This window comes from Rhyacophila brunnea, unplaced genomic scaffold (genome assembly GCF_057557595.1).
Source record: "Rhyacophila brunnea isolate RB1 unplaced genomic scaffold, BYU_Rbru_1.0 scaffold_23, whole genome shotgun sequence".
NCBI lineage: Eukaryota > Metazoa > Arthropoda > Insecta > Trichoptera > Rhyacophilidae > Rhyacophila > Rhyacophila brunnea.
Window position 1 is genome coordinate 8,439,728 of NW_028232893.1, and position 19,760 is coordinate 8,459,487.

Consider the following 19,760-nt stretch of genomic DNA (forward strand, 5'->3'; position numbering starts at 1 on the left):
TACTGTAAAATTAAATTACAATTGAAGCAGTATATATGGACCCCACAGAGTAATTAACAATATAATAATTTATATAATTATATCGGGTATATACTATATTGACACATTTTAATGAAGTCTATTTTTCTTGGTACCTACGTTCAATGATAAATGTTGTTTTATATTGTAACATAAACAATGGTAATAGGCATTGATCTTTCTGATTTTTAAACTGTGATATCTATTTTATATATCTATTGATTTCTATGTGTATTATTGATACATTATTTATTTCAAATACAATAATTTCAAAACTAACAGTAAATAATATATAGAAAGCGTCATGTTGTTTAGTTGGAAAATCTACTAGGAAATTCCATCCAATCCAAATCCAATTTTTACCAGGTGGGTACTTGTAGGTCAGTTATTTTTGGAATAAAATGAATCCCTTAAAAAATATGAAATAAGAATAGAATGATAAATATTTGTCAAAATTTACCAAATCAACATGTTTAACGTGGATATTTTCACACTAAAATGATAAATATTGTTAAGAAAATATACACAAACAGTTCATTCAGAAGTTATGACGTTTAAAAAATCCCGCGAGTTAACTCGTGCGTGGCACTGATCAGTTATGAGGTGATATCAGTTATAATCATTTATGAGGAATGGTTATAAGCCATTGGCACAACCAATTTGGTTTTTGACCTTGAGAACAAAATGTACTTTTTACACGGAACCAAACCCCACGGCTGCAGAGACGAATGCTTATACAAAATATGGCACAGTGGAATCGCCAGCAAGATCTGTAGGTATCATTATTTAGATGTAAGTATACATATTATTTTGAATTTCATAAAATTACACTCGTTCTGGGTGTCTCGTAACAGTAAACTATATTAGTAAATTAGATATATCTTGATGAACTATAAAATAGTGATGTAATATAGACTTGTTGAAAATATATTAAGCATAATAAAATTTAAAATAAAAATTTAGAAATTCAGCCTTTCTGGTTCTCTAATATTCATAGATCTACTGGTTCTGGGATCTACTATTTCTGGCAGTAGACAATTCATATAAAAGTGATATATCTTTTTTTCAATCTTTTCAATCCAAAATGTCTCGTCTTTTTTGATTAATTCTATTTTAACAGGAAAATTATGTCCCGTCCAAACTCCAAATAAACAGACATCTTTCTTAGTAATATGAAGCTGCCCCTGAATCTGGAAGTACCAATCGTGATTTTTATCTATTACCATATTCCTGTCTTTATCTACTTTCCAAAATTTCATTTTTTTCTGTACAATAGCTTCATCTGCACTTATTCCAGCAGCTGAGAAAGGACATTTTATTTCAATAATTGTATCATCATCGCTGATGCCATCTGGCGTTGCACCGATAAAATCATACACATCATCGATAAACAATCCACATCTCTCAATCTTAATTCGTTCTTGTACACTAAGCTGTTGTAAAGCTATTGATTCATTTTCTTTACCATATTTTACCGCTTTCACGTTGGCTAATGATTGGCTATATAATAAACGTTTTACCAAAGGCCCAAATTTTGTATTTTCTCACCGCTTACACACCTTTCCAAAAACAGAGGCAGTAAGAAGGTTTCGTCGCCTTTCTAGCCATTCTGCACATTCAGATTGTAATACAGTGCGTCTTTCTATATCCCTCCTCTCACAGTTTGTCAGTTTGAGTTTTTTCAAAAAAGTTTCTTTTAACAATTGATATTGATTTTTGTCCATATCAGGTTTTTGGCAACTCTCTCCATAATCTGGATTAGATAAAGGAACAGAATGTATTGGTTTTCGCCAAGATTTTCCTATTTTTTTTTTTATTTATTTTCAACCTTCTTGATTCTAAGCGATTTATAAAGGCTTTTGGGCTATTTTTATAAACTTGTTTTTGAATTGTGCAATGTAACTTATTTGTATTAAATGCGATTACCGCCGCTGCACATCGTCCCATGTACGATTGTCTTTGAGAGTAGTTAATTCTCTTGCCGCCTACAAATTTTGCAATCATGTTATTAAAAGATTCTGAAATATTAGTAGAAAAATTATAAATTAAACTTTTTGAATTTAGCACCAAACGAGAATTATATATCATTAATTGAGAAAATAGACTGTATTCTTTTAATGCTGGTACATAATTTACATCAAGCATGTCCTCTGTATTTGGTTCATTTGTACAAAAATATGGTAGACAAGAAGTATGGTCTCCAAAAACATGGTGCGGTCCATTAATTAAATCTTTTTTCAAAGCGATAACCTTTTCTTCGAAAGTACTATCTTGTAGTTTTCTATACTTGATTGCACCTATGACGGCTTTCCGCAGACGTCTTTTTCTTGACGCAATGATTTTTCTTACATTCAAGGGATATCTTGTGTCTTTGGTTAATGCCTCTATTTTGCCACAATAATTTCTAATTAAATGGTTTTTACATTCAACTTTCTCGACAGTGTACATGTGTATTAATAGATTCTTTAAAGCCTTCTAATATTTCTGTAGATTCCATTCCAGCTGACGGACCGGTGTAATTTAAAAAGCATTTATGTTGTTGAGCAGGGATATTTTTATTTTTAGCTTTGGCGCACAAATCGCAATATTTATTTTTCACTGACATGTACAAAATCTTTCCGGTTCTTTGACCAATGATCGTGGCAGCGCCAGATGCTGCGGAATAATTGCATCTGTATGAACGTTTCGACCAACAGCCGTCTGCAACAACTGATATCATGGGAATACCAGAAGAATCGACGTCACCATTTTCGATTGCAAGTTGTCGCTCTTCTTTCGCAGCGTTTTCCATACTCTTATTTTTGGTTTCTTCAAACCACTCGTACACCTTCTGTTGACTCTTTCTGTATGTTCTTGCTGTAATCGATGGTACGTCAATTGCTGAACACATTTCTTCCAGATTTGAAAATCCACTGCCGATACTGATTATACTGGATACAAATGCGTCACACAGATTCATTTTGTTTTTGTTCATTTCAGTGGTATATAATTTTAATTTTTTACCACAAAGTTTACATTGGATAAAAAATGTACTACTAAAGTTATCCCGATTTTCCCCAAAAATTTCTAAATGTGATAAATTACAATTAAATGGAGGATCATGGTGGCTAATTAATTGAAGTTGTTGGAAAAAATATGAAAAGTCTATAATTCTACGGCCTTCTACACGGAATTTAGGGCTTGAATCTTCAATTTCATTTTCTATAATAAATTCTTCGTGTTCGTGTTCAAATGTGGGATGAAATTCTGGTTCAGGTAGTATGCTTTGAGGATTTACATGCTCAGGCATAGTCTTCGGCAATATATCAATACTATAATACATTCAAAAATATTAGTTTAGTAGATAGTTAACAGAAAACAAAATGTATAGCTGCTATTAATTATTGTACCAGATTATAATTTTTGTCACAGACACACTAATTTCGAATAAGACATGCCACAAACATAATATAAGTACAAATGATCATTATACTTAATTGTGTGTATTAATAAGTAATACGCAAAACTTCCTTTTGCAAGATAAATAAATATTGTGAACCAAAATTTTCTGTGAAATGTGGTTTTTTCAACTATGTATAATTATGGCAAATTATAAAATAATAATTTCAAACCTTTGTGTTTTTAATGTATTAATATTTCCATCTTTTCTCCTACGTCTTTTTTTGGAACTTCCAGCCATCGGATAGTGAGTTCGTGGCATTTTTTGTAAGTACAATCGATATAAATAATTGTGATAATATTGTTAGGTACCTATGTCAAAAACCGAGGATGAAAATTTCGCATTCCCGCTGAAATAAATGACGTTCATAGTATTGCCAGGCTAAACTTTCAAAATTAAAGTTAATTTAAAAGAAAAAAATATTTCATTGGAAAATATTATGTAAGTACAGGCATCCATTATTATGTTATTATTTGATGAAAGTATTCTTTAAAATCATCTGTATTATTATAATCTCGCAAATTCATAATTTAGTAAAAGTTAAATTTTCTGTAATATAAATATCAGTAGGTACCTAACCTAGGTAGATTCATAATTTGGCTAAGTAAACAATATAGATATTTTTACTTCGCGATGTGTTTGGGGTGTTCTAAATTATGTAAGTATGTTTAATAACAAATGTGAAATTCATAAAACCTCATGTGTATTATTTATTAAATAAAAATAGTAAAACTAATAGTAGATACAAATGGTGAAAAACTTCATTCACTTATTTACTAAAATATCAATCCAATAATATTTTAGTAGATATGGCAATACTGGACGACCCGATATATTTCACTGAAATAAAATAAAATCTATCACAATTTATAAAATAAATACCTACTACAATCATAATTATTTTGAATGTAGAGGGAAATAGTTGTAGAAAGGGACAGAAAACTAATTGCTATGTTGCAATATTAGGCAAAATAGATTGCAACAGTGTTAAAAATTAGAATGTATGATTTAGTATGACATTACGTAGAATTTACGCAAATACAAATTTCTTCAGATTTTTTTTGCTTTCCGATCCTTCTGTCAAAATGATTTTACGTTTGCTATAATACGCTTGAATATCCGTTTGTTTAACCTATTTTTGTGCTCAATTTGTAGCATTTAGTGTTACAAACAAATTTGTGTACAATACTAGTGTGTTGGCGTATTTTTTTGGACATATAAAGTGAAAATAATACGAGCTATAAATACTAGACATCATGCGCCAGTTCGTAGGCGATTCTAATGGAAGATTAGCTTGTCGAAAATTTCACGGAAATTGTCGTTTAAAATATTTCACTATTTAGTATTATAAATTTATAATTAACAAGATGTTTCATCATTTATTCAATGATTAATGATAACCCTTCTGATACGTAGCTTTAGATTATTTGGAATGTCTATAATTATAGCATATTTTAATAACAAAATGTCTAGTCGATTCCGTTAGATTTAGAGGGAACAGAAACTGCAAATATTATAATTATACTGAATATATTTTACTACATTATGTTTGATAACATTAAAGCTATCTATAATAAACGTTTTGACATAATATTTAGTGGAAAAAACGGTTATCAACACAGTCTATTAATGTCACAAAAATATGGCTTCGTTATCAATTATTACATTTCAAGGTTCCAAAGAATATTATTTTACGTCATAAAAATACTTTATGCAGTTATCAAATGTTTAACATAAATATTTGCCGATGAATAAGCTTCATAATTATATAAATAGTTTTTCTATAAATCTTACGTAAGATTCAGGCTTAACCTCCGAAAATACCAGAAAATAGCTGACATGGAACACCTTCCCCCTTAACAAAACAACCGCTTGATATTAATTATTACTACACGCGAGCCATCTATCGGATCGCGTGATTAAAAACTACCGAAGTATAGATTACATGGCAACACTTTTTTTTCGCAACGCCAATTTATTTCCATGTTGGTCAAACTGCATACCGTAAACATGGCGACAGCAGGGTGTTGCCAAGCGAACACAGCATTTCGCAATAAATATAGCATAAAATAAAATATAATAACAAATAAAATAATAATAAAAGCGTATTGCAATAATAAAACACGGCATCACGTCGGCCACAAACACGTGCTTGGGTATTTTAAAGCGTCTCGCACACAGGCAATCGAAGCGACACCAACTAAATTTGAACTACAAAAAAACAAGATTTCAAATTAAAGCTTCATCTCAAAATAGTTATGCATATATTTCAGAGGCGAAGGGTGGAGGTAGGTTGTTAAGATCTGACCTAAATAGTGCAGGTCAAACGTATTTGTTAGTTTTTAAAATTCAATTAAACCCTGCTTAATCCAAGTCATAGTAGATAATTGTAAAAAAAATGGTTTATCTACAAGATATCTAAAATTATGCAATTAAACCATACACAATTTTAGATATTTTATAGAATTGATACAACATGTTGAAACATTGTTTTTTTATCGATTATGGTTTGGTTTAGGTAGGACTTAATGAATTTAAAAAAAATTAACCAATAAAATCTGTAAAATGTATTCTTAATTCAACGAAAACAAATATGTATGATAAACTATTTCTTTTATTCAACGAATAACCCACACGACTTGAGAATGTAACATTCTATGTACCTACTGAATATACATGAAAAACATCGATAAGCATATCATGCAATAACTACTAGTTAAAATCGTCGTGATTCAATAAGATGCCCATAGCTTAATTGGATAAGCATACTGGCGCGAATCCAGCAGATACAGGTTCAAGTCCTGTCGGGTGTCATATTTTTTCTACAAAATGATTTTTTCTAGTGTGTATAATATGTATGCGATGCTTTCAAACTATGTATATTCAAAATATGACTGAAAAAGAATGCACTATTTTGTAGAATTGCCCATTGCATACCTATTATAGTTTGGTTTAGGCAGGGTTTAATTGGTTTTTAAAAAGTAACCAGCATCATCTGCAGTTTGTATTCTTAGTTCAATTAAAACAAATAAGTATGACTGACAAAGTTTAGTGTGCACTATTCATGTCGGATTTAAACAGTTTATCTCCACCCCTCGCCGCTGATTTCCATATTGTGTTTTGTGAATGGCAACTAAATTGCATTGTGTACATTATTGAGTTGACGATCGAGTCAGGTTTGTGTGTACGAGGCCGCAGGACAAACAGCTGATAAAAGAAAACAGTGATGACGTAATGTAAAGTGGCGCCAGTGGATTTTTAGTAACAATGATAATATGGTGTGATTGGTGATGATTATTTTGTTAGATATATTATAGTAACTATACAGCAGTGGCGAAGACTCATCATAATAGGCGATTATTTAAAGCCTACATTTTAAAGAAAAATATTTTTTTAAATTGCATATTGACATATTTATATAATGATCAGTATGATCACTTGATTATTTCAGAGGTAGGAGTGGACCCTTTTTTGTGTTGCTCCGCTCCGGGACCTAATACTTGCTCCAGCTCCGCTCCAGGGTCTGCTCCACTGTTTTAATCGGTTTTACAATGTAAGTATATATACAAATGTTCAAAATTAAAAAAATATGTAGTTTTATAAGGTCTATCATTCGTCATTTTCATTATTAATTCTGTTATACAAAATCAAGCAGCAAATCGTCTTTCAATATCTGCCTCTTTTGTCAAAAAATGAGGTTACTTATCACTCGGCAGTGTTGGCGTATTTCAAATAATTCCACTGTTGCAGTGTCAAAAATATAATATTTTCATTGAATTTTAGGACGGAAATTTAGCAATAATAAAAAAACACGTCCGGAGCAGTGGAGCACTAGAAATTTTCGGTGCTCCAGCTCCGGGTAAAACTCCATTGCTCTACTGCTCCTGCTCCGAGCTCCGGTCCAATTTTATATTCTATTATCATAATATAATTTGCCAACGACAAATTTCGTATATGTAGGAATGTATTATACAGATTACAAAACAATCTGCAAAGGTTTACAAATTTAATATATTGTATACCACAGCGCGCCGTCTGTCTTGACGCAAATAAATGTCGATTATTTGACAAGGAATTGTGATATTTATTCGTATGGACTTTACGTCACGTAACCTCAGTCAGTCTATCGAATTGTATGAAATATGGTAGGCTACTATGTACAGCCTAAAACCTACGCGCATATTATTGTTGTCATGGCTGCACTTTGTCCAAAACAATTATTAATAAGATAATTTAAAAAAAAATTCTATAGCGTTTAATCGCACATAAATAAATATAGATTGTTTCTAAAAATACGTAATTTAAACTCATTGCTCAACTTTATGCCGTCAGTTAGTTTTTGAAATTTCATCGTATTAGTATATCGTTATCATTATTCATCAGTAGTAATATCGTATTATCTTCTTATTTCCCGTACCTGACAAAAAATGTGTTCTTTTTCTCTGATCTCCACAGTCTACCTCTTTCCAAAAGTCACCCTTCGCCACTGCTATATAGGTATTCTTATAATATAATAACAATTGTTTGCATTAATTCTTACAACCACGAAGTCTCAGAGGCATCGGGGAACCGAACATAATCTAAATTCTAAACTAAACCATAAAAAAATTCTGACTAAAATGGGCTAGTAATGTTAAAGCCCGGAAAGTTTTTGATGAGAAGCCTTCTGGGCGGAATGGAGTTGGGAGACCCAAATTGCGGTGGTTGGATGTTGAGATATGAGAGCTATGATATGATATATGAGAGCGGTCGGAATTCCGAATCAGAGGCTTGCGGACGATACACAAGGCTGGAGACGACGGCTTCGAGAGGCCAAGACCCACGGCTGTTGCACCACGAGTCAAATGTCGTCAAATGCAATAACAATAAAAGCTATAGCTCCCTCTAAATTGATGATTGGGAAAGTCGTTTTCCAGATTGCCATAAACATACCGCATAAGCCGTGAATTTCGATAGACTTAACAGAAAATGTGACGTGTTGTCCAACAACAAGATTTCGTCGATAACCGGAAGTCGCTGTAGTCTCATATGGAAGACTTATCAGTGATGTACGTGTCATTGCGGCAACGCGTGTTTAAATAATGTATCGGCTCTCTTTTTAGATGCGACCCCTTTTCTTCTTCGCAATAAGCCCAAAGTTTACTAATAATAATTTTAATATCACTCCTGATCATTTTATATATAAATTTATTATAAAAAGCATCAACTTACGTAAATTGATGGATCCGTACACCACGGGAGCGTAAAATGAAATGATAAATTTGGGGGCAAACCTCATTTGGAAATGGAAGTGCGATTAGCTGCATTGGAGGGGATTGTTAGTTCAGAGTTTTAACACGTAGACAAGTTCTTGTTCGACAATAATAAGCGCGACGCCGAGCGAGAAAAAACGATGCAATAGGCTTCATGTAAGAGCAGTAGGAAAGAATCACAGTAAAAATAATTAATTTTACCCTATGTAATACATGCACAGAAGAAGAAATCGCGATCTGTAGGGCAGAGCGGGGTCATTTGAGCCACGGGGTCACCTGAGCCACCCTTAGTATCACTCTTATGCTGCATTATAAATACAAGCGGTGGATTCCAAACAAAGCGGGAGGGGTAGACAGCCAATCCGCAATTGCATCAGTCACCGTCCGGTGTTCGATGTGACTGTGAACGTGCGATGTTACTATTTTCACGCCAAAAGTAAAGAAAGCAGTTCCTCATACTTTTTGGTCTCAAGACTCTCAAGCACATGTCTGTGGTGTTACGGCAATCAAGTAAATGTATTTTGATTTAAAAATAATGTGTTTATGCGATGACAGTATCAAAAATAATCTATTTTCAATAGTCTTTGGGTGGCTCAATCCAATTAGTAATAATTTGGGGAAGGGGTCATTTGAGCCATAACAAACGTACACCTGAAAGTAACAGATACACCTGAGAAGGACCAGCTTGCTGCAGAAAAAAGTAAACGGAAAAGTGAGGGTAGCAAGAAGATAGTAAAGTCGAAGAAACTGACAGTGAAGAAAGCTATTTTGAATAGTTCCTCTGAATCTGATGAAGAGACACGACCTGTTAAGAAAACTAAAAATCTCCAAAAGAAGAAAAAAGTACAGACAAGTATAACTATATGTTCCTATTGTTTTCTAATAACTTGGATTAAGGATTTAAGAAAGATTTTGTTTGTATTTTATATTGCTCTGATGAAAAAAACCTTTCTACGCCCACTGGCTCAACTGACCCCATTGGGTGGCTCAGTTGACCCCACCTAGTGGGGTCAACTGAGCCATCTGACATTTGTGACATTAATGTAAATTTAGTCTTGTAAACATCGTCTTTGTTACAGTTTTTTGATGAAGTTACATGACCAAATAAACAACTTAACTGGTTTAAAAGATATCATTTCTTATTTCTTCATTAATTAGAAGCTATACTGCTTTGAGCAAAATCATGATCAAGTGACCCCGCTCTGCCCTACTATAGATAGTTATTCCACTATAGATTATCGATTATATTCACATCTTACAAAATCATGTGATTTTTCGAACAAAAAAAGCAATAAAATCATTGAAAAAATGATATGTTTTAATATTATTTCTTAGCTTCAACACGACGCAAAAGCTTGTGGGTGAGCATAACCAGTGCATCTATTCTATACACGAGACTGCTGTCGGCCGCTATCATTTTTTTTTCAATATAATTGCTACAATAAGTTAATGTTAAATTATTAAATGTAGGCTTTTTGAGATATTACACTTTTCTACAAAAATATTAAAAAAATAATTGACTAGTGTAGTTAATTTTTAAGGGGTATACATATTTTGTAGTAAGTATTAAAAAAGAAAAACTATTTAGCCATAATTGAAAGATCTCTTACATAAGATATTCGGGAGAGAACTCTGCCATGCATCGAGTATAAGAAAAATAATACTCTTACTCCTGTAGTAAACGACGAAGGATTGCATGATCAATATTTAAGTCCAGTTTGTTACGCCTGTCCCAATCTAATAAAAAAACAATATAATATCTAGTTGGAGTTAACGACAATAGTTTATAACAGGGTTGACGAACATTTTTTCGTGTAATTTGTTGTGGATTGAATATTTTATTTTTAATTGCCCGATCAATAAATTATTTTTGCTCGTCTTTGATTTTCTCTAGGAGTGATTTATGGTTTGTCTCATAATACCGTTTTACTGTCGAGGTTCCGCATACAACTGTCCCAGAATACAAAATACACACTGCTTCATTGCCTTCATTAACCATGCCATACTCCTCAGTTGACCAACCTTGCAAGTCTCCGCTACTTGATTCTAATATTTTTTGTTTATTATTTTATTTTCACTAGTCATGTTAAATAGGACTTACTAAATTAAATAAAATGCATGCATTTATCTTCACCGATACTTGCTATGGCTAACATAAGCTGGATATATTATTTGTAATTATTGTAACCAAAAACAAACATAACCTCCAATCAGTGTTGCCAACTTTACTGTCGTTGACAAAAAAACATACCAGACGGGGTATGAAAACAAGCCATTTGGTAGGAAAAAATGCTAGATTTCGTAAAAATAAAAGTGCAAGTAAATTTACTTATTCCACCAAAAACGATGTCATTGTTTTCTCGTATCGAAAAAAAGTGCAAAAATCGAAAACATTTTAACAGAAATATATTTCAAAATTGATAAAAACATTAAATAATGCATGAAATTATTTAATCGTGTTATTAATAATCTGATCAGAAATTTAAATTAAAAGCTGTTGGAGGCATCAGAAAATGCTAGTAAAAACGCCACAAGCCAGATGCGATTTATGCAAGCTAGATGCCTATCGAAAAATGCTAGATCTGGCAAGAAAAACGCTGGCAATTGTTTGAAAATGGACCAAAAATGGCAACGCTGCCTCCCAATGATAACAAAATATGTAGGCTACACTGCCATTGCCATTAAAAAATATATAGATGTACGTAAAGATGAAATATAAATGAATGAGTCCCGAAATACTATGCATAAAAAATTGAATTTGTAAATCGATACCACAGAACAGATTAATAAATAGAATTCCGGTTGGCTATAATCCCAATACAGTACGTTTTGACACAGGCATTTACAAAAATGAACCACGCATTATATACATGCAATAGTGTGTGTTGCAACCTTTAATACACCAATATTAAATGAGCGTGAGTGCATAAACCGAGAGCAGTCGTCAGTAGGTAATCGACGTATGACGCATTCTTGACGTAATGACCGTGAATAACCCATTCTGGGATTAAATCATTATTTTAATATATAAACGGGAATATCTGGGTTGATTGTTTGTTAAACTGTAAAATGTCATTGTGTATTGCTAAGTTAATTTGAATTAAGTACCTATATAAAATACATTTACTTCAAAAATCAAGGCTTCAACGTTGAAATAAGAATTTGTGGATAATTTTCAAACACCATTATCTTAAGAACGAGGAAACGTAGAAATAAACTATTGAAATTGTGCCAACTAAATTTTCGTACATAGCATAAGTTCGTCAACCCTGGTTTATAAGGTGACAACCTTTCAATAAGAGTTTTAAGTCATCTTCTTCGGCCATATCCGCCCCTAAGTTGGAGCATATTATGGACACCACGCGGCGCCTCCAAGAATTCCATTAGCTCGCCAGTCTTCTTGCTTCGTTCCGTAGTTCCGCCGTATACACTCTGTAGATTGTATTTAGCGGCCTTTCAGGACGCCGGAATCCGGTCGGCTTGAAGAACAGGCAAGCCAGGTTGAGGTTCTCTTCTGGCATCCGCAGCACGTGGCCGAGCCAAGTCCAACGTCGCCTCTTCACTTTCAGCGTAATGAGAGGCTGCTTGGTGCGTTCTCCTATCTCCTCTATGCTCTAAAAGGCATACCCAGTGTCCGTCGCAAACATCTGTTTTCTAAGCTCAGTATAAGTAAGTCACCACCGAACAGCAAATGGATTCAAGTTTAAGCCTTGAGGTACACCAGAAAAGGTTTTAAATGTCTGCGACTGATGGAGATGCATGCTTTCATCCAAGAGCAGATTGACCCGAGAATATTATAATGCATGTAAGTGACCCGTTAGTTTTAGATTACGTTGCCTCGGCCCAATCAACTTTTGCATTGTTTACTTTTTAATTAACCACTAGACATTCCACATAATAACAAATAATATGTCAATATACAGCGCATTCCAATCAATTTATTATTCCCGACACATCATAATTATTTTATTATATATCTTATTACGCCAATTAACAACAAATTTCTAAAACGTGATTTTGGTGCTAAAGTCTGTTTTGATAAACTCCATCTGGTATGCTGGGATTGTGGAATACTTGGCAAAATAAAAATATGTAATTTAAATGTAGGTACTTATACATTCTTTTAAATGTCATCATTGTTAGTCGAAAACGTCCGGTGGTTATCGGCCAGTAAAGAAGGGTGGAGGTAGACTGGATCCATCATAAATGGTGGACATTAAGCTTTGTAAGTCATACGCATGGCCCCCGCAAGGGGCGGCTGACAGGGCTCTAGCCTGGGGACCCGATGAAGCGAGTCTACCAGATAAGTGAGATAAACACACATCACAAACTTACTTTAATGGTTAAAAAAGCCGCCTGCGGGCGCTATTTTCCTCCGATATGTTTATATTAAACTATTTAGTTGTACGATACAATTTTTAATTGTGTATCGATACTCGACAATTCCATAATTCAAATGATGTATTAAAATGTACAAAAAATCCATAATAGGTATATATTTTATACATTAATTTTATCGCGTAGGTACACCATTAAATTTGGAAAATGCTACTGTAGAGCGTCACACTCCCTTTATACTTAGCGATAGGTAGGGGGGTCCGCCAAAAATCCCAGTGGACTAATCCCACTTCAGGATGTGGGGGCCATGGTCACTCGTATTTGTTTTTATTGAACTGATACTAGGTACAATTTACCAGTGACGAAGACTCCATACTAGGCGTTTATTTAAAGCCTACCTTCTTAAGAAAAATAGTGTTTATTTTCATATTGACGTATATATATAATCACAAATAATAATATATTCAATATGCCCCAAAGACATCTATCGTATAATTGTCATAATGTTACGATATTTTCCCATATTTCAATAAGCACCATCTATGGCATCTCTTGAAACATTAAAAAAATAAAACACGCCGCGTTTCGTTTCACATATTGTATAGGATTATTTTTGCGTTAATCGACGGGTTTTTCAATATGAAGTTTTTTTCTCATAATTTCAAAATGTCTGGCGTCCCGCATACAAATCTACAGGCTGTTTCGTTAGCGCTTACATCGCTAGAGCGCATTTATTCAAAATAATTAATAAGAAGATAATTTAAAAAATAATTTCTATGGGATTCAATCACATAAATATGTATTGATTGTTGTTAAAAATATAACATAATTTATCTTGTGATTTTTATTTATCTATTAATTCACTCATTAGACGATTTATATATCTGATATTGTACCTACCTAAGTCTTTGTTTTAAATATAGAAGCATTTTAAAATGTCTAGTTTCACGGGTTAAATTATAAATTGTTATGGAGCATAATAGGTATATACACAACAACGAATATTTTCAAAGATGATAGGTAATATATTTTGAGCGATAAATGTTTAGGAAGTAATTCAAACCGATTGCTTACTTTTATAAACTAATTATAACAAACCAATTAAGCTTTTGAAATTTCATCGATTTAGCGTACCTATTCATCAGTAATATTGCGTTATCTTCTTATTTCCCGTAAATATACCTAACAAGCATGGTTACTCCCACAGCCTACCTCTTTCAAAAAGTCACCCTTCGCCACTGCAATTTACAGCTGATAGAGTCAATCAGTTTTTATAAATTAATGAAACCCTATCCACCAAACCATAATAGTTTAGGTATGCCATGGGCGATAACACAACACAATTGTGCATACTTTTCATTCTGACCTATTTGTTTTCGTTGGATTAAGAATACATATTATTATTACACATTTATTGTTGGTTCATTTTTTTTTAAATTCATCAAGTCCTGTTTAAACCAAACTAAAATCGATAAAAATATTATACACATATTTACATACATATTTTAAAAGACTTTCAATTGAAATAGCGACTTTTTTAGCTATTAAAGCAGGTTTGTGATGTGTGTTTATCTCACTTTACTGATCGACCCGCGACACCGGGCCCCCAGGCTAGAGTCCTGTCGCAAATGTCACAAATAATTTATAGAAATAAAATAATATGTATTAACAATTTGTTACGATGAATATAAAATATTCCATGCGTTTGTTATTTTGACGAAATAAAATGTTAATCCTAATCACGTTAATTATTATTAATTAAAAAAAACATGACAAAATAATATCGTCGTTCCGAAAATCTTGCGTGTGTCCAAAGATGATAGATAACAAGTTGTCGTCAGCTGTGCTACGTTGAAAAAACCAGTTTCGATTGAACGTAATATCAGATAAATTACTATCATTGAATTACGAAATTAAACTAGAAAAACTAGCGCATCTTTTAATGGACAAGTTGTTTAATTTATGAGTTTCACCGTAATTAAGCGTCATTAAATAAATGTTACTTAACACTGTTAAAGACTGGCAAGGTGTTGTAATAGATTTTTTTTATGAATACTATACTCGCTACAAAGAACTACAAAGGAATTTGCTTGAAGGAAGGAAGTACTATGTGTGTGTATAAGATGTAAAGATCATAGGTATGTAATGAGTACAAGAAATCGATTTTTCCGTACAAATCCGATTGTGGATTGTATTATTTGTATTGCAAAATGCGTAGTTAACATTTAAAACGCCATTTACTGGTGGTTATCCATCGCTGTGCGGAGTAAAACGCGATCGAATTCGTGTGTTGTGATTTTCACTTTCAGCTGATTTTAACATGTCACATGACGATCAAAATTCCGAGCGATACAACTTGGCTGCATCACAACAAAGAAGTGGATTGCTACAAACGGTCGATAAAGAAAGAAATCACACACACGTACCCAATTAAAGTCATTTGCGTGAAATAAGACGAGCATTTCAATATGTTAGGTGTGGTACTGCAGTATTTTCTGTTGTTACATCTGACCTCAATAAAAAAATAATAAATACTATCATACGTAACCTAAAAAGTATACTGTCTTCAGACTGGTAGATTAGGGCACGGGAATAATGGAAAGATAAGGCTAATAAACAAAGGGAAATGGGTTTTATCGCGGTCCAAGGCTGTTGTAAACAACAGTTGTCCGCAATCTCCCAGCCAAGTGTCAAAATGTATGGATGCCATAGATGCGCAATTTACGGACTCACCTATTTGTAGCTATCGGCTGAGTATTAAATATGCAGAACGGGTGATGTCTCCATTATTTAATCCATAAAAAAGGGTAAGCACTGCACAAATCGGTTCACTTTAGAAGATATTTGCACAAAAATTCATGTCATCAAGACAGGCAGGCAAGACACGAGTACTAAGTACGTAAGAACTAGTATTGCCACCACACAAAAATTAATTGTATTTTGGCGGCCATTTTGATTTTTATTCGAAGCTTCGAACGGAATCGCTCTCAGCTGCGCCACTTTGCCGGGGTTTACAAAATATTAAAGTGGGTAACATGAAATTAGGCTAATTTGCTATAGGAACCAAAGCGTTTGAAGGCCTGATTATTAAAAGTATAATATGACTTATTTAGTTATTATACGTATATTGAATTGGGTAAGAATGTGGAGACAAAATTGTTATGAAATTAAAGTCCATCAAAAAATTACCAAATTAATGTTACTAGGAATCCGAATAAAATGACACATAAGTTTGTAACAATACCCACAGAAATGATTTTTTCTTTCGACGATGTCCGATCCTAATAGGATCATATGGGCCTCCGCAGAGTGGAAGGTTTGTATTAACAGATTTTGTTTTTACGAGAAATGGATGCCAGCCACTTGCTCAACCTATTAGGTCCATACTCTGACTCATACACAAATTGAAAAACAATATGTATTGTGTACTTGCCAGACCCAGGATTCGAAACTGGGATCCATGACGCAATAGGCCGACGCTTAAACTGCGCGGCCATAAATGATTAGTAAGATAAAAATGCAAAAGCCAGTTTTGGTTTTATAACTAAAGCTCAGTAATAAATAAATGTCTTCAAATATTACCAAAATTGATGGGCATTCTGTTTATGTGACAAACTTTAATTTATATTTTGATACAGACGTAAATATTGAAAATAGCATATTCTTTAATAAGTTTCTCGCATATTACTTGACACTCGAGAATCGTACATTCTTACAGCCACACCCAGAAAGAAATCGATATTTGGGAACAATATTTTTCTGGGTTCCACATCACAACCATAGTTTTATGAATACCTAATTCAAACTATCATGCTTTAGCTTTTAGGCAATATTATGTCAACCCTGTATTGGGAATTATCTCATTCTCGTAGGATAGCAGCAGGGCAAGGATTTATATTATAATGATGTTACCGTATAGCATATTAAATATTATATTGTGCAAGCCCATACTTACAGACAGGCGCGCCACACCACGAAGCCAGGTTTTCGGGTCCAAACCCCTCCCCAGGAACGGAAGAAATACAAATTATTTCGTTAAATGGAAAAAATTACTTCTTCATCAGGACCTTATAACTGAAGATTGCGTCTCGAGAAATTTGGCCATAGTACAGCTGTGACCACTGGAAGACCTGTGGCACTCATGAATTGGTGCAACCATCTGAGGCATCCAATGTTTGTTTTAATATTCTGATGCAGCATGTCTAAACGACAAAACAGCGCGGATAATACAAACGGTCACTAACAATCCTAATAACTATGACAGCTCTAAAATAACTCATAGGCGAGCACCCTTAGTTATATATATATGCAGGTCATGTGTTTATCGCTGGACTCAAGTGTGGAATGTCTGAGGATGTAAAACATTTAAAATCTTTTAATCTCATGTTTATTCACTTTTTACTTACAAACAAATGTGGCCACATTCATATCGGATAGGTACACATGACTATATAAAATTGGTTTTCTATAATTTTTATCGATTATCAAGAATATATTGCATTTTTGTATTAAAGTTTCGATACATTTTTTCTATATACCAGTATCGATGCGATACTGATACCTAAGTATCAGTGGCGAAAGATGGAGGTAGGTTCTCAAGATCCAACATAAATAGTGCACACTAAACTTTGTCAGTCCAAACGTATTTATTTTCATTGACTACAATGTGTAGATAATTTGCGTTTGTTAGTTTTTAAAATTCAATTTTTTATTGATTATGTTTTAATGAATTTAAAAAAACTAACCAACACCATCTGTGATATGTATTGTTAATTCAACGAAAACAAATAAGTTTGACTGAAAAAGTGTGCACTAATTTTGTCAGATCGCCCACAACGTACCTAAACTATTATGGTTTGGTTTGGGCGAGGTTCAATTAAATTTTAAAACTAACAACACTATCTGCAAATTGTAATGTTAGTTCAATGAAAACAGATGTGTATGACTGACAAAGTTTAGTGTGCACTATTCATATTGAATCTTTAAGAGCCTACCTCCGCCCCTAGCCACTGCCTAGTATCGATACTTCTTCATTCAATATGACAGCCCTACGCCCTACCCATACTCATTTAGCGCAGTTTTTCCATTTTTATATGCTACATGATCTCTTTTTGTTTAACGTCTTTAAATTTAGAACAATACAAACATAGCCATAGACAAATAAAACAAAATAAATTCATTTTTATATTACCTTTATTTCGGGTAATTGTTGATCTTCATCACATATAATAATTTATGTTACATAACAATATCTTAAATATATAATATTTTATTACTTAGAGAATTTATAATATTGATTTACAACCTATAAACATTTAATCCTTATGAAGATATTTATGTACAGAAAAAAAAATCATAAAATGACAGTGCGGAGTTGTGCCTTTCGCGCGACTTTATGCCATTATCACCCCTGTGGATAGCGTTATTAAGCACGTATTAGGCCACTGTAGTAATTATAATGGATTTAGATCTTTATATACAAAGTTAAGAGGTACTAGGTGCCAAATCTAACTAAATCGCGCGGCTAACACAACACCAACGTTTCATGATGACTTATAAACTAAAAAAAAAAACATTAAATGCTAAATATACAAATCTTATTTTACAGTTTTTAAACGTATTAATCTAACTAACGTTAACAGTAGAAAAAGGATAATTAAGAGATCACACTCTTTTCTATATGATAAAATGATTTATATAATATAATATGTGATCAACTGGCATGTGGCATATATAAAAATAATTAAGCTTATAATATATTTCGTGTATTTAATAAAAAAAAATTATTAAAAACATTATTCCTTGACACAAGATCATTAACAACATAAGGCTGACGCTTCACATGCGATTTAAATAGGACACATGATTTCATAATATGGACAACCGCCCTAATAAAAATCATAAGCATTGATTCGACCCGACTTTACAGTATTGGTCATAGATTATGTATCCAAATACCGTTGCGAATTAATACAAATGGTAATTAGTCTGATAAATGATATGCTGGTTCAAAATTACAAACATGTAGTACAGTAGAACCTCGATATAACATTTATTGACTATTCGTCAGATAGCGAAATTCAATTATATTACACGCATTTTCGTAATTTTAGAGTTGATTATAAAAAAAACAGCCGACTTAAAAAGTGCAAACAAAACGTAATTCTTTTTTCAAAGCAGATTACCGAAAGCAAGAACGTCGATATCGAACATTAACGTCACTCCACAATCTTTGTTTGGATATATCATTTGATGTTGAATAAATAGGATTTTGCTTGTGTTTTTGTACAAGACTTTCGGCTTTAACGGACACCCCTCACCTGCATTAAGTCAAGTGTGTCCAGAAAAATGTACGTATGCAGTTCACCGTGAAATGTTGTATCGGAAATGTCTAACTGTGCTACAGTGAAATGTAATACATACGTACAATTTAGATGTAACCATTAGTCAGTTATATTGAGGTTCTGTTCTACTGTATTTTGATTTGTTTATTAAATCCTTCCTCAAAATTCTTTGGATTGACCGGGTACCAAAGGTTGATGTTCTCAATTGAATGCGAAAGAATCGAGAAGTTGTGCGTAGTGTAAAAATCAGAAAACTACAGTACCTCGGCCACATTATGAAAGGACAAAAGCACAGCTGCTGCTTGGTGGCCGACCTTCATAAGGGGTTGGCACGATAAGAAGAAGACTGATTCAATTGGCTGCTAGTGA

General features: G+C 33.1%; 1 protein-coding gene across 1 annotated transcript in view; it reads right to left on the reverse strand.

Annotated features, from left to right (window-relative positions):
- The window catches only part of LOC147069428 (phosphatidylinositol-3,5-bisphosphate 3-phosphatase MTMR3), a 244,537-nt gene extending 228,573 nt beyond the window's left edge, over positions 1 to 15,964 (reverse strand). Inside the window, exon 1 of the mRNA XM_085950119.1 lies at positions 15,781 to 15,964. The gene's annotated coding sequence lies outside the window, so the exon portion shown is untranslated. The remainder of the gene's footprint in view (positions 1 to 15,780) is intronic.
- Between the last annotated feature and the right edge of the window lie 3,796 nt (positions 15,965 to 19,760).